The sequence below is a fragment of the Onychomys torridus genome, chromosome 1 (assembly GCF_903995425.1).
Source record: "Onychomys torridus chromosome 1, mOncTor1.1, whole genome shotgun sequence".
NCBI classification, from domain to species: Eukaryota; Metazoa; Chordata; class Mammalia; order Rodentia; family Cricetidae; genus Onychomys; species Onychomys torridus.
The window spans coordinates 105,075,966-105,092,065 of NC_050443.1; positions in this window are offsets into that span (position 1 = coordinate 105,075,966).

Sequence of the window (16,100 nt, forward strand, 5' to 3'; positions counted from 1 at the left end):
TTCAATTAACTGCAGGCAAATTCCTAGGACAAGGAATTCTTTGCCAAAATATCACAAGAATGGTCTCTAGCCCAGTTGCTAACACTGTCCCTTTCTCAAACCTCTTGAGCTGGGTCTCCACAGCCCACATAGCTCTCAGCACTAGGGTCTTCCACACTCCTCCTAAGACAGTTCACTGAACTGCTTTTCTACCCAAAGTTTTCCACATTCAAAACAACAACAATAGTGAAATATAAAACACGTGATCAGGACTGTTGCGGTAGCCCACTCCTGGTACCTATTTCTGTATCGGTTACTTTTTTACTGCTGTGACAAAGCACCATGACCAAGGCAACTCATAAGAGAAAGCATCTAATTGGGCGCATGGCTTCGAAGATTTAGAACCCATGATGGTAGAGCAGAGGCTTGGTGGCAGAAACAGCTGAGATCTCACATCTTGATCTTCAAGCAGAAGGTATGGGGTGAGTGGGGAGGGAGAAAACAGTGGAAACTTCAAAGGCTATCCACAGTGACATGCCTCCTCCAACAAGGCCACACCTCCAAATCCTTCCCAAACAGTTCCACCAACTGCAGATCAAGTACTCAAATCTATGAGCCCGTGAGGGCCATTCTCACTCAAACACCACAGCCTCTGTCCCCACCTAGGCACACACATGCACATAAGAGTGTATGTACACACACACACACAAAGTAAATAAAATTAAAAAAAAAAATAAAGAATACTAGATTGAACTGTTAGAAATTAAAAACATGGCTGGGTGGTGGTGGTCCTGGCTCACGCCTATAATCCCAGCACTTGAGAGGCAGAGGCAGGTGGATCTCTAAATTCCAGGCCAGCTTGACTTACAAATCAAGTTCCCAGGACAGCCAGAGCTATTCCACAGAGAAACCCTGTCTTGAAAAAACAAAACAACAACAACAACAACAACAAAAGGGAAGAAAAAGATTAAAAACATGATACTGAATTACTAAAACTGTTGACACAAAAGGTCAAGGAACTACATGGGATATAGAACCACACACATAAAGGTGGAAATGGAAGACAAGATGGATGGATGGATAGATAGATAGATAGATAGATAGATAGATAGATAGATAGATAGATAGATAAAAATGAGAAAGCCAGGTGGTGGTGGCACATGCCTTTAATCCCAGCATTCGAGAGGCAGAGGCAGGAAGATCTCTATGAGTCCAAGGCCAGCCTGGGCTACAGAGCAAGTTCCAGGACAGGCTCCAAAGCTACACAGAGAAACCTTGTCTCAAAAAACCAAAGAGAGAGAGAGAGAGACAGAGAGACAGAGAGAGAGAGAGAGAGAGACAGAGAGACAGAGAGAGACAGAGACAGAGAGAGAGAGAGAGAGAGAGAAATAAGCCAGGTATGATAGTGCTGCACGCAGCATTTGGGAGGCAGAGGCAGGCAGATCTCTGAGGTCACAGCCAGCTTGATCCACAGAGTGAATTACAAGACAGCCAGGACTATACAGAGAAACTCTGTCCTAAGAAAACCAAAAACCAAAAGCCAAACCAAACCAAACAAACAAACAAAAACCAGAGAGAGAGAGGAAGGTGAGACTACATTATCTCAAATAAACCTGTGTTGTCAGGACATAATAAAGCTCCAATAAGGTTGTGACCTCCAGAACAAATCAGATTACCCCTCTCCCATACACACTCTGGTTTGCTTGTTTTTTTTGTTTTTTGGTGTGGGGGGTGGGGGGACACATCATCTCTCTGTGTAGCCCTGGCTCTCCTGGAACTTGTATAGACCAGGCTGGCCTCAAATTCACAGGCCAGCTCCAGCCTCAGGAGTGTTGGATTAAAGGCCTGGGCCATCCCCGCCCGGCATCAGATTACTTCTCGTAATGGGACATTGAGTGGTGGCAAGGAGGCAGTTCAAGGTCATTCATGGGCTCCAGTCTCTGTGGTCATTCCTCTCCCACGCAGCAGGGCACTGTTGCCCTCTGCATGTGCTGTAGGAATCCAGCAGAATCACCGTATCCAGGGTAAATGCTATGCCCAGATTGTGGGGACCCCCAAAAGACCACCACGGAGACCAAATCCTGTAGGTAAAAGCAAAGAGCCTTTATTTTCAAGCTCCGGGGCTTGGCCTGTCTGTCCTAATCAGCAGTGAGAGCAGAGAGCCCTGAGCTCAAGTAAGGTAGAATTTTTATCATCGCAGAGGTTGGGGTGAGAGGACTTCCAGGGTTCCAGACCCTGATTGGCTGACATTTGTCTAGGGGTCTCTGTAAAACAAAACTAAGTGTGTGCTAGACTCAAGGACATCTGGCTACCTTATCTAATGGTTAGAATGTTTGGGATGTCAGGTACTTCCCCTTAGATGTAGGCCCTCCCTGGGTGGGATCAGTTTATGGCTTTTCCTGGGTCTGGGTTTTGCCTGCCAATAAGCCTGTCACAGAAGCTGTTGGGCCTCTGTCAGGGCAGCTGTGTGGTCAAGCTGTTTCGGGACCCCTCTACAGTAAACATTAGAACAGAATAGTTGTTTTCTAGAAGTACTTTGACCTTGCAGAAATCTTGGTGGAAATCAGTGATTGTTTTCTGTGATTTATAGATTTGTTTTTCTGAAGTAGCTTTCCAGCCTTCTCATGACTTTAATCCCCTGCACACCTGGGGCTCTTGGATTACTGGGTACTGCAGATGGCCACAGTAAGGACCAAAGGGGCAGGGATGTGATGCTTTCCTCAATATATACTCTTTGAACGGCTGTTCAAGGTTCAGTCCATCAGAGGCTGGACCTTCCTGCTGCCACATAGGCCCAAAATATCCATCTTGGAACGACCTCTTTCTTTGACGGACTCATGCAACACAGGGCATCCAACATGTATGCCTGAATCTGTTGTATGAAGTTCTACCTAGCAGAAAGGAAATGTGAGTGCAGAGGTAGCCCAACCTCTTAAGGCCTAAGCCTGAAAGTCACAAAAGCCTAAAAACCTGAGTCCACCCCAGGATTCCACAGTGGAAGGAGAGAATCGATTCTGACAACTACACCATCAGCTCTACAGAGCCACAGCAGGTTGGTCCAGGAGCCAACCCAGAAATGTGCTAGTGAGAAAGAATTGAGGAAACGGACGAAGAAAATGACCAGAGACATGTCCTCAGAGATCCTCACTGTGCTGAAGGACTTCTATCTTCAGAACCACGCCCCAAACAAGCCCAGCAAAAACCACAGAAGTGTCATTTATAATTTAACATCCACAGGAAGCAGCTGGTGACAGAGTTGACATAAACAAGAACATACATTCACACCCAAGCCTGAGAAAGCACTGGCAAGTCACTAGATCTCTGCTTGACCCCCAGGTTCCTGGCACTGGCCTCAGAAGGGAAACTGCCATGTGTTTTCAAGTCAAAAATGAAGAAATTGGCCGGGCCGTGGTGGTGCATGCCTTTAATCCCAGCACTCAGGAGACAAAGGCAAGAGGATCCAAACAGAGAAACCCTGTCTCAAAAAACCAAAAGAAGAGGAGGAGGAGGAGGAGGAGGAGGAAGAGGAGGAGGAGGAAGAAACTGCGGTGCGGGGTTCTTGGTACTTAATTTTTGTCTACTGGGTTTTTTTGACAGAGTCTAACTCTGTAGCCCAGGCTGTCCTGGAACTCACTACATAGTCCAGACTGGCCTCAAACCTGTAGACACCCTCCTGTCTCAGCCTCCCAGGTTTTAGGATTATAGCTGTGAGGAACACTGCAGGGCTCTGGTATTCGATTTTCATATGAGAACATACCTTATGCCAGTTGAGATCATGACTGGGTCTTGGTAATACCCAGGCACCGAGTTGGTCAAGCTGTCCTGAAGACACTCATTCCCTGTGTTCCCTTGGCAACTTTTCTCAGTTCTTCCCTTTAAAATGAGAACATTTAGCCAGGCATAATGGCACAAGCTTTTAATCTCAGCACTGAGGAGGCAGGCAGGTCTCTGTGTGTCGAAGACCAGCCTGGTCTACATAGTGAGTTCCAGGACAGCCAGACCTATATATCAAGACCTTGACTCAAAAAACAGAACAAAAATTAAAATGGGAACATTCATTTGGTTTCAGATGACTTAAGAAATCACTAATGGGTGTGTGTGTGGGAGAGGTGGCTCAGTGAAAAAGCTTCCCCATCTTGCTGTAAGCACTGCCCTTGGAGAGGACCCTGGTTCAAGTCCCAGCACCCACATGGTGGCTCACAACCATCCATAACTCCAGTTCCACGGCATCTGACACACTCTTCTGACCTCCACAGGTACCAGACATGTATGTGGTACATATAAATATGTTTGTACTCTAACAAATAAAGCTTGCCTGAAGATCAGAGGGTGGAGCTAGCCATTAGTTAACCATAGAGGTCTGGAGGTCTGTATAGACAGGAGACAGGAAGTAATATGGCTGGGCAGAGAGAGGAATATAAGGTGGGTAGAGACAGGAGCTCAGCCTCTTTTCCATCAGAGGAGTCGTGGAGGTAAGAGGTGATAGAGGCTGCTCCTTTACTTCTCTGAATTTTCAGCATCTACCTGGGTTTTTATTATGAAGACCAATTAGAATTCATGCTACATACAGGCAAAGTACCCATACATATAAAAAATCAAGTAAATAAATACATCTGAAAGTAGTTTTTTAATTACTAATTTTAAAGGCCTCCCAAAAACTTTGCTGTAGTGAACATCTCAGCTGTGAGGACTGAGGTGACAGGAGAGCTGCCTAGGTCTGTTTTCAGGGACTCGAAGGCTGCTTTTGCCAGAAGCACCTCTCTGCTGGGGAGTGGGAAGGGGCAGAAAGACTTGGCCTCTGAATAAGAATCAGGTCTGTCTCTCTTGCTGACCCCACCTTTAGGATGGTCTATTCGGCTGCTTTAGACCCACTGGTCTTGGAGCCAAGTCTTGCCTGGAACTATGCACACAGGGTCAACTTGACCTAGACTTGCCTTGCCTCTCTCTTCACCCTTCAAGGCTAAAGACCTCATGGCCAGACCCCTAGACCATGAAGAGACTAGAAGAGGCGGCCCTCCTGCCCTGAATCCCTTCACCCCAGAAAGAACATGAAACGTCTCCCGTTTACCTGCCAGCCTGCCGAATCTGGGACTCCTGATCTGTAAGCAAAGCTCAGCCATCCCCTGGCCACTGGAAGAAAGTTTCTTTCTTCATGTCTCCAGAAAAAGAAAAAAAAAATCAGAGTTCTCACCTCAAAGAGAATAAGAGATAGTCTGTTCTCGAGCTGAATTTGAGTGTCTGCGGCTTGAGAAACATGAAGCTAGTTTACCTCAGGTTCCATGTTCCCAGTGGAAGCAGATTCACAACGTTAACAGGACGAAGAAAGTCAAATTGAAGCAATTTTAAAATACATGGATGGGTACATTGGAGAGGCAGGTAAGGCAAGGTGGGGGAAGCTTCTCTATAGGTCCAAGATGCTATCTGATGACATCCTTAGCTTTGGGGCTGGTGGAAGCTAGTGGTCTGCTAAGTTAATAACTCCAGAGGTTTTTATCTGTTACTCACAGGGTGTTAGTTACGACACAGAGGTGAGGCAAACAATCCCACCTCCCCACATCACTTCAGTCTCCCCTCCCTCTCTCCCTCACTCCCTCTCTCCCTTTCTCCTTCCCTCCCTCTTTCCCTTCCTTCCTTCCTTTAGTGCCAGAATTAAAGAGGTGTGCTACCACTTTTTCTCCCTCCAAATTTTGTGTATGGGTGTTTTGCCTGCTTATATGTCCACACACCACGTGTATGTAAATGCAGTGCCTGAGGCAGCCAGAAGAGGGACTCAGATCCCCTGGAGCTGGAGTTGATAGAGTGTTCTATGCTGCCAAGCTTCATGGTGCTGGGAATCAAGGCAGTCTGCTGGGGAGCAGCCAGTGCTCTTAACCACTGAGCCACCCGTCCAACCCCAATCACATAAATTGTAATCAGTTAGTCAGTCTTTGCAGACAGTTTCTTTCTGGGAATTCTAACTCGCACCCCCGACAATTGTCCCTTGGACATCGTTTTTTTCTGTGGGATGAGCTTCTAGACCTAAGCTGGTGGCACTCTGACCTGTCCTTTTTTTTTTTTTTTTTTTAGCTGAGGATCGAACCCAGGGCCTTGTGCTTGCTAGGCAAGCACTCTACCACTGAGCTAAACCTCCAACCCTGACCTGTCCTTCTGGACATGACTTCTCATGAAAGATTCTAGACAAACATACACCGTAGGTCCTGTGGAGCAGTGGGTCAGGCAGGAAATGCCCATTCCTCCAGGCAAACCTGAGAAGACACCTGACGGAAGGGAATTCCAGAGGAAGACAAATTCACAGCTCCTGAAATGGATCAGGCTTGGAATGTTCTGGAAAACCCCAAAGGGATATGCAAGAAGGGAGGGGCATAGTACAGAGGGAGGGAGGGGCTAGCTAGCCAGCCTAGCAGAGTGCATGAGCTCTAGGGTCAGTGAGAGCTCCTGTGTCAAATAATAAGGTGGAGGGTCTGTGAGATGGATGGATGGGAAAAGGTGCCTGCAAGTCTGACAGTGTAGCAGGAATCTTAAATGGTCTTACTAATAAAATCAAACTCAGGCCAGGTATTGGGGTGAATGCTGGAAGATCAGAGAAGCAGAACAGGCCACAGCCACCTCACCTTGCCAGTTCCTCAGCTGATCCTGTTTCCTCAGACTGGAAGCCTCTGAGTCCTCATCCAAATGGATCTCAGCTGAACTGTGCTGCTCAGAAGCCTGATTGCTTAACCAGCTAAAAGCTTCTAGTTTCTGGTCTTCAGGCCTTATAAATCTTTCTGCTTTCTGTCATCACTCCCTGGGATTAAAGGCTCACTTCCTGGGATTAAAGGCATATGTCTCCATGCCTGGCTGTCTGGCTGTTTCCAGTGTGGCCTTGAACTCACAGAGATCCAGACAGATCTCTGCCTCTGGAATACTATGATTAAAGGTGTGAGTGCCACCATTTTCTAGCCTCTGTATCTAGTGGTTTTCTGTTCTTTGACCCCAGATAGGTTTATTAGGGTACACAATATTTTGGGGAACACAATACCACCACATGACAGCCTGGGTTCAATCCCCGGAACCCACAGGGCAGAAGGAGAGACTAACTGCAACAAGTTTTCTGCTGACCTCTGCACTCACACTGTGGCGCGGGAGCCTGTACTCATATTCGTACATTCTAAATAAGTAAGTAAATAAATAAATAAATAAATAAGTAAGTAAATAAATGAAATTCAAAGTAAGAAGACTAGAAAAGAAAGCTCATTTGAATGTATGCTACATTCCATATGCCTGCTAGAAACAAGGGAAGACTCCCAGAAAGCAAGTGTGAAACTCAGGGTCTATACCAAAGATGGAAATTGTGGGGTATCAAAAACTGGGGAGATATTTGCCAGGGGTGGTGGCACATGCCTTTAATCCCAGCACTTGGGGGTTAGACCTCTGAATTTGAGGCCAACCTGGTCTAAATATCAAGTTTCAGCCAGCCAAGGATACATAGTAAGACACTGTCTTAAAAACATAAACGCAAATGAAGAATCTGGCTGGCTGGAGAGACCAGGATCACACGTTCTGGCTACGGCACTGCCAGCCGAGAGTACAAGGATCTAACAACCCAAGTTCACACAGGCGACAGCGTGCAGGTCCAGGGTTCAAACCTCAGGCTTAGTTCAGAGTTTTTAAAGATTTATTTTCCTTTTCCTCATGTGTAGGTTTGTATGTTTGTGTGAATATATGCCTCATCAGTATTGTGTGCTGTGGAGGCCAGAAGAGGATACCAGATCTCCAGGGCCTCTGGAACCTGTGTCTTCAGCAAGAGGGACTTACCTTCCACATCTGAAGACCAAGCAAGAGCAACATCCATAGGCTGTAATGTTTTGGGAGTTTCTGGGACAACACTGACTAACTCAAGAGAGGGTTGTTCACTCATGGTGCTCGGGGTTTGTTAGGTGGTCTCTGGCTCTTGGAGGGAGCACTGTAGCTCAATTGAGAAATTTTCATTTAAACTATGGATGTATATGTAAACACAAATTTACATGTATTTATAGGTATTTTTGGCTAGACATTTAATAGTATGATTCCTTATGACTTTTTCCAGACATCCTTGCTATTGTTCTACGCTCCTCAATAGGACTGCCTAAACACAATCTGAACCAGGCTGACACCAGTAGACATGCTACTGTGCATGGAGGGAAGCCCATGAGGCCCACCCTACCAAAGAACAGTAAACAGTGCTGAGAAACAGGAGCGTCTTAGTTACGGTTTTTATTGCTGTGAAGAGACACCATGATCACAGCAACTCCTATAAAGGACAACATTTAATTGTGGTGAAGGCTTACAGTTTCAGAGGTTTCAGTGTGTTACCATCATGGCGGGGAGCATGGCAGCGTGCATGCAGACATGGTGCTGAGAGTTCTTACACCTTCATAGGAAGGTAACAGGCAGTCGAGTGACCTTCTCACTGAGTGAAGCTTGAGCGAAAGATCCCTCAAGGCCCACTCTCACTGTGACACACTTCCTCCAACATTTAGGCCACACCTCCTAATAGTGCCACTCCCTTTGGGGGCCATTTTCTTCCAAACCACCTCAAGGGGGACTAGTGTTTCCCAGGATAGAGCACACCAATTGGTTGTCCAGTATCAAGTGGTCAGCCCTGAAAACACACATGAGTAATATTAAATGGACTGAGCAGGTTGTCTTTATGTAGTTAGGAAATCTATTAATACATATATGTATGTAACAGTTACTGAAAAAAAGAGGCCATGAATTTGAAAGCGAGCAAGGAGGGGTGTGGGGGATTTAGAGGAAGGAAATGGAAAGAGAAATGATGTAATTACATTGTAATCTTAAAAAGTGGAAGAAAATAACTCAGTGTTAGTATTTTATGTTATTACTGGATAAGGACTTTTACAGCCCAGGGGGACACTATGGAAACCCCTTCATTCTCCTTGTCTTCCTCAGAAACAAGCTCACATCCCTATCTTCTCAAAGAGCCCCAGGGCCTTATGCAGAAAAAAAGAAAAACAGGAATCTTAATTTTGGGGGGTTTCTTTGTAGCCCTGGCTGTCCTAGAACTCACTCTGTAGCCCAGGCTGGCCTCAAACTCACAGAGATCCACCTGCCTTTGCCTCCCGAGTGCTGGGATTAAAGTCAAGTGCCACCACAGTCCCCTTAATTTGTTTGATAGAAATCAGTGAAAATATAAAACCACAAAAAGTGGATGGACATCCTCTGAGTCTCTCTTGCTTTTTTATCGATCCTTCCTGATGGGGGTTGACAGGGCTCTATGGAATGTTAGTTATTTCTAAATAGGCCGCCCCCCCTTTTGTTAGATGAAAGTATCTTTTTTATAGCAATATATTTTTTTATTATTATATTTGTGTTTTAATTTTACACATCAGCCATGGGTTCCCCTGTCCTCCTCCCTCCCGCCCCCACCCCCACCTTCCCTCCATCCCCTCCCCTCCATTCCCATCTCCTCCAGGGCCAAGACTTCCCTGGGGATTCATTTAAACCTGATGGATTCAGTATAGGCAGGTCCAGTCCCCTCTTTCCAGGCTGAGCAAAGTGTCCCTGTGTAAGCCCAAGGATCCAAACAACCAGCTCATTCACTAAGGACAGGTCCGGGTCCCACAGCCTGGGTGCCACCCAAACAGTTGAAGCTATTCAATTGTCTCACTTATCCAGAGGGCCTGATCCAGCTAGGGGCTCCACAGCCTTTGGTTCATAATTCATGTGCTTCCATTTGTTTGGCTATTTGTCCCTGTGCTTTTTCCAATCTTGGGCTCAACAATTCATGCTCATATAGTCCCTCCTCATTCTCGACAATTGGATACCTGGAGCTCCACCTGGGGCCTGGCTGAGGATCTCTGCATCCACTTCCATCAGTTATTGGACGAGAGTTCCAGCACGACAGTTAGGGTGTTTAGCCATCTGATCACCAGACTAGGTCAGATCAGGCTTTCTCTCGACCACTTCCAGCAGTCTAGAGAGGATGTATCATTGTGGATTTCTGGGGACCTCTCGAGCACTCTGCCTATTCCTGGTCTCATGTGGTCCTCATTTATCATGGTCTGTTATTCCTTGTTCTCCCTTTCTGTTCTTGATCCAACTGGGATCTCCTGCTCCCCTAAGCTTTCTTTCCCTCAAATCTTGCCCTTCATTACTCCCACTGAGATGACAGTATCTTAACTATGGTCAGGTCATGAATACTTACTCAAAAATAGCCCTCTCTATGCCTGGCTGTGGCTGTGAGCCAGGCAGCAAAGGTGCCCCTAGTGTGCAATCCCTTTGGACTCTCCAGACTTGAGAGGAAATTGCTTCAAATAAGAGGAAAGATATAGATTGGCTTGCTTTGGTGTACATTTAGAAGGTTAGACAAATTTGAACTGAATAAAAAAGAAAAGGACATAAAAATGCCAGCTGGAGCCTGGAATAAGGAAGAACAGCTGAAGGACGGGCTGGGATAACAGCTCACTGCATTTGGAACAGGAAGTTTTCGGAGACCTTTACTTGGTGTTTCTTGTCTGAAACAGGATCTTACTCTGGAGCCAAGGCTGGTCTGACCGCATAGCTACCCTCATGCCTCAGCCTCCCAACTGTTGAGGTTACATATCTGCACTACCACCTCAGTTCTCAGTTTGTTCTGGTCCACTTGGCCAGTCTTGATTTGCTGACACTGTGGACCAATACAGACCTGGGCTCCATCCCACAGCATCCACTCATAGCCACCCCCTCTCTCATAGCATCCCCTTCTAAGTGTCCTTGTCAGCAAATATTTCCTGACCACCTATCACAGTGCCTGAAATTGTGTTCAGTCCTGGGGATATGTCTTCCTCCAGCGTTCTGACCTCTGAGGGAGTCTATTGGAACCACTAGTCTGAAAGTACAAGGATTATAGAGGTCCTTCCCAAACCTGGGGTAAAAAAAAACCCAGCTCTTCAGAGGCAGAGGCAGGAGGATCTCTGAGTTTGAGGCCAGCCTGGTCCACAAACTGAGTTCCAGGACAATCATGGCTACACAGAGAAAGCCTGTCTCAAAAAAAATGAGGAGAAGAAAGAAAGAAGGAAGAAAGGAAAGAGAGAGAAAGAAAGAGAAAGAAAGAAAGAAAACACAGCTGGGCAGTGGTGGCTCACACCTTTAGTTAGTCCCAGCACTGGGAGGCAGAGGCAGGAGGATCTCTGTGAGTTCGAGGCCAAGCCTATACTACAGAGTGAGTTCTAGGAAAGGCACACAGCTACACAGAGAAACACTTTCTCAAAAAACCAAAAAAGAAAAAAGAAAAGAAAGGAAGAGCTTCATGATTCAGGCTGGATGATGACATGTGCCTGTAATCACAGGGAGGCCATGTCTCAAACAAAGGAGAAACTGAAAGAGCAGAAAAGTTCATGAAATGTGTGCAGAGATGTCTCAGTGCACACTGCTAGGCCTAAACGCGTGATCACTAGGGCACTTTCAGAAATAATCCTGTCAAGAGAGTTGGCTCAATGGTTAAGAGTTCTTGTTCTCTCAGAGAACCCAGGTTCAACTCCCAGTACTTATATGGCAGCTCACAACCCGCTGAATCTCCAGTGTCTAAGGACCATTCCACAGGTTTTAGAGCTCAAATGCTCCCCCTCTACATGGAGCCAGATGAGTTGGCAATAGGAAGGCTTCAGGCAGCCCTACCATGGTGGTCACAGGCAGTCTCCCAAAACTGCTTTTCTCCCCACACCTGTCTCTAGCGTACACTGCAGGCCATTCACAAACACAGAGAATGGAGCCCCCTGCTGACCTCCAGAGAGAACTTCAGGGTTGTCAGTGGAAAGCGAAGACCTCCCAAGCCCATTCCTGCTGCTGCTCGCTGACTAGGGACACAAAGTGGGGTTAGGTTTGGACACCAAAGACATTAGTTGAAAAACAAAAACAAAGTCCAGAGGTCAGGCATGGTAGCTTACACCTTTAATGTCGGCACTCAAAAGGAAGAGGCAGGTGAATTCTGTGAATTTGAGGCCAGCCTGGTCTAGATAGCAAGTTCCAGGCCAACCAAGCCTACATAGAGAAATCTTGTCTCAAAAACAAATGCCAGGCACGGTGGCACATGCCTCTAATCCCAGCACTCAGGAGGCAGAGGCAGATGGATCTCTGAGTTTGAGGACAGCCTGGTCTACAGAGTGAGATCCAGGACAGCCAATGCTATGTAGAGAGACCCTGTCAAAAATCGAACAGGGGATGGAGAGATGGCTCAGCAGTTAAGAGCACTGGCTGCTCAACCAGAGGTCCAATTCCCAGCACCACACAGTGGCTCACAATCATCTATAATGAGATCTGAGGCCCTCTTCTGTCATATAGGCATACATGCAAATAGAGCACTCATATACAAAAATAAACAAATCTTTTTTTAAAAAAAAAAAAAAAAAACCAAACGGCCGGGCGGTGGTGGCGCACATCTGTAATCCCAGCACTCGGGAGGCAGAGGCAGGCAGATCTCTGTGAGTCCGAGGCCAGCCTGATCTACAAAGTGAATTCTAGGAAAGGCACAAAGCTACACAGAGAAACCCTGTCTCGAAAAACAACAACAAAAATCAACAAATAACAAGAGAGAAAACCCCAAGAAATGTGGTGGCGCAGGAATCCAAGGGGTTGCACAGTGGGTAAGAAGCTTGTTGTCAAGAGTGACAACCTTTCACTCCCCAGGCACATGGTGGTACAAAAACTCCCAGTTGCTGCCTCTGACTTCGCCGACACATGCAATAGTATGTGAGCATGTACATACGTACAACACGCATGTGTGCAGGCACACAAACAAGATAGATAGATAGATAGATAGATAGATAGATAGATAGATAGATAGATAGATAAACAAATACTTTTTAAAAATAGAGGGAGGCCAGACAGTGGTGGCACATGCCTTTAATCCCAGCACTTGAGAGGCAGAGGCAGGCAGATCTCTGAGTTTGAGGCCAGCCTGGTCTACAGAGCAAGTTCCAGCCAGGGCTACACAGAGAAACACTGTCTTTTTTTTTTTTTTTTTTTTTTTTAAGCTTTATTTATTTATTTATTACGTATACAGAATTCTGTCTGCATGTATCCCTACCGACCAGAAGAGGGCACCAGATCTCATTTCAGGTTGCTGGGAATTGAACTCAGGACCTTTGGAAGAGCAGCCGGTGCTCTTAACCACTGAGCCATCTCTCCAGCCCGAGAAACCCTGTCTTTAGAGAGAGAGAGAGAGGTGGTGACACAGAGCTGTCATTCTAGACTTGTAGGCTGTAGCAGGAGGATCAGGAATTCTAAACCAACCCAGACTACACAATGAGACCTTGTCACAAAAAAGGGGGGGGGGGATGGGGGGGGAAGGAAGAAAGAAACATGAAGGAGCGAATAATTCCTGATCCTGTGGGGAGATGGGCAGTTCTGGGAGACTGGCGGTGAGGAGGTTCTCCACAACCCTCCTGTCAACAGCTGCTCTGCATCCATCCATGTGGAGGTGGAGCATTTGACCTCTCCCAGGACCCTATGGAGACATGCAGCCTGTGGGCTTTGATCAGATGGTCCAGAAAGTGTCTAGGTTTATTTTTACCTAGTAACTTGCCTGGCATCTTTTTTTTGGTTATTTGTCTGTCTGTTTGTTTTTCAAGACAGGGTTTCTCTGTGTAGTTTTGGTGCCTGTCCTGGATCTCGCTCTGTAGACCAGGCTGGCCTCGAACTCACAGAGATCCTCCTGGCTCTGCCTCCTGAGTGCTGGGATTGAAGGCGTGCACCACCACCGCCCGGCCTTACCTGGCATCTTTCCTGGTCTTGTTTTGTTCTTGGGCAAACATATTACCACTGCCTTACACTTGTCCATGTCATTTAGTACCCTCACATATACAGCATTGCAGCACAGGACCCAACTGGCAAGTGTGTAACAGGTTACACCATTTAGGTTTGTGTAGTAACACTCTGTAATGTTGGCACAACAATGCAAATTGTATTAAAAAAAGAGAAAGCAATCACCTAATGATGTGTTGCTCAGATGGTGGCCCTCCCACTCTTTATCATTTTATTTTATGTGTATGGATGCTTTGTCTGTATGTCTATCTGTGTGCCACCTGTGTGCCTGCTGCCTGTGAAGGCCAGATGAGGACCTCAACCTTACTAATATTGCGACCATTTAATAAAGTTCCTCATGTTTTGGTGACCCCCCCAACCATAAAATTATTTTCAATGTTACTTAGCTGTAATTTTGCTACTGATAGGAATCATAATGTAAATTCTCTGTTTTGTGACAGTCCTAGGTGACCCTGTGAAAGGGTCCTTCGACTCCCAAAGGGTCATGACCCACAGGTTGAGAATAACTGGCCTACAGCCAGAGTTTCAGATGGTTGTGCACCTCCATGTGGGTGCTGGGAATTGAACTCAGGTCCTCTGTAAGAGCAGCCAGTGCTCTTAACCACTGAGCCAACTCTCCAGCCTGACACCGCTCCCCCCCCCCTTTTTTGTTTTTTTGAGACAGGGTTTCTCTGTGTAGCTTTGGAGCCTGTCCTGGATCTCACTCTGTAGACCAGGCTGGCCTTGCAGTAGCTCCCTCTCTGCACGTACTCTGACCGCTCAAGGTTCAGTCAATTGTTTACAGTCTGGGACCCCTCACCAACTTAGAGCTACGTGCATGGGTCCCATGTGAACGTGTGAGGCCAGCCAGCCTCCATGGCAGCTCAAGGACAGAGCCTGGGACTTGTCCAGGCCTGCCCAAAAATGATAACTGTAACCCCCAACCAGCAAATTCAAAGGTTACATACCCTCACCCATAAGACAATCATATGATGTCAAGGCTTGTACCACCCTGCTTGTGGTTTTTCCCTTTAAAAACCCCTCACCCTGAGAGCTCAGGGCCATCCTCCTCCACCCACTGTGTCGAATGTTGGACTCGGACCAAGCCCGGGCTCTCCTGTGATACCGTGGTCTTGTGACGTAGACACAACACCTCCACTTCCCAAGTGCTGGGATTGTAAGCATGTGTCAGCACATTTGATTGTTGTTTGATTAGGGGGACTATATAACTCAAGCTTTCCTGAAACTTGAGACTCTCCTGTCTCAGTCTGTGGAGTGCTGGAATCACAGGTATATCCGACCATACCCCATCCCATTTATTTTAGCCACTTTTGGACACCTCCACTCTATTCCTTGTCTCCATAGGTTCCCCAGATGCCCAGGACAGAATGTAACACCCTGGACCTCACCCAGAGTTTCCAGACCTCCTGCCTCTCCTGGCTTGTTATTTCTTTGGTAAGAGGCAGTGGTCCTAGTTAGATGTGTTGAATGCCGTGGTGTCATCTACATCTTTGACTTTAAGCCCTTCTTGTAATTTGCTCACAGGATACTCCGTGGAGTAAGTTTCACTCACTCACTGTGTTAGTTTTATGTCACCTTGACACAAGGTAGAGTCATATGGGAAGAGCAAATCTCAACTGAAAAAATGTCTCCATAAGATGGAGGGCCTATAGTGTAGGCCATCCCACCCCTGGGCTGGTGGTCCTGGATGCCTTAAGAAAGCAGGCTGAGCAAGCCAGCAAGCAGCATTCCTGCATGGCCTCCACCTCAGTTTCTGCATCCTGGTTCCTGCCCTGACTTCCCTCAGTGATGGAGCATGACCTGAGAGCAAACAATGAAATAAACCCTTTCCTCTAGAAGGTCCTTTTGGTCATGGTGATGTCTTATTGTTGGTTTTTTTGTTTGTTTGTTTTGTTTGTTTTTTGAGACAGGGTTTCTCTCTGTAGTTTTAGAGCCTGTCCTGGGTCTCGCTCTGTAGCCCAGGCTGGCCTTGAACTCACAGAGACCTGCCTGCCTCTGCCTCCCAAGTGCTGAGATTAAAGGCATGTGCCACCACTGCCCCACTTGTTGTTGGTTTTCGTTTTGTTTTGGAGAGGGATTTTCTATGTAGCCCTGGCTGTCTTAGAACTCGTTCTGTAGACCAGGCTAGCCTTGAACTCGGAGAGCCATCTGCTTCTGCCTCTGGCATCCTCCTCTCCTTCTCCTTTTCTTTCTCCTCACTCTCTTCCCCAGATTTCTCCTTCTATTTATTCTCTCTACATGTCAATCCCGCCTATCCTGTCTCCTGCCTTAACTATTGGCCGTTCAGCTCTTTATTAGACCAATCAGGTGTTTCAGGCAGGCACAGTAATACAGCTCCATAG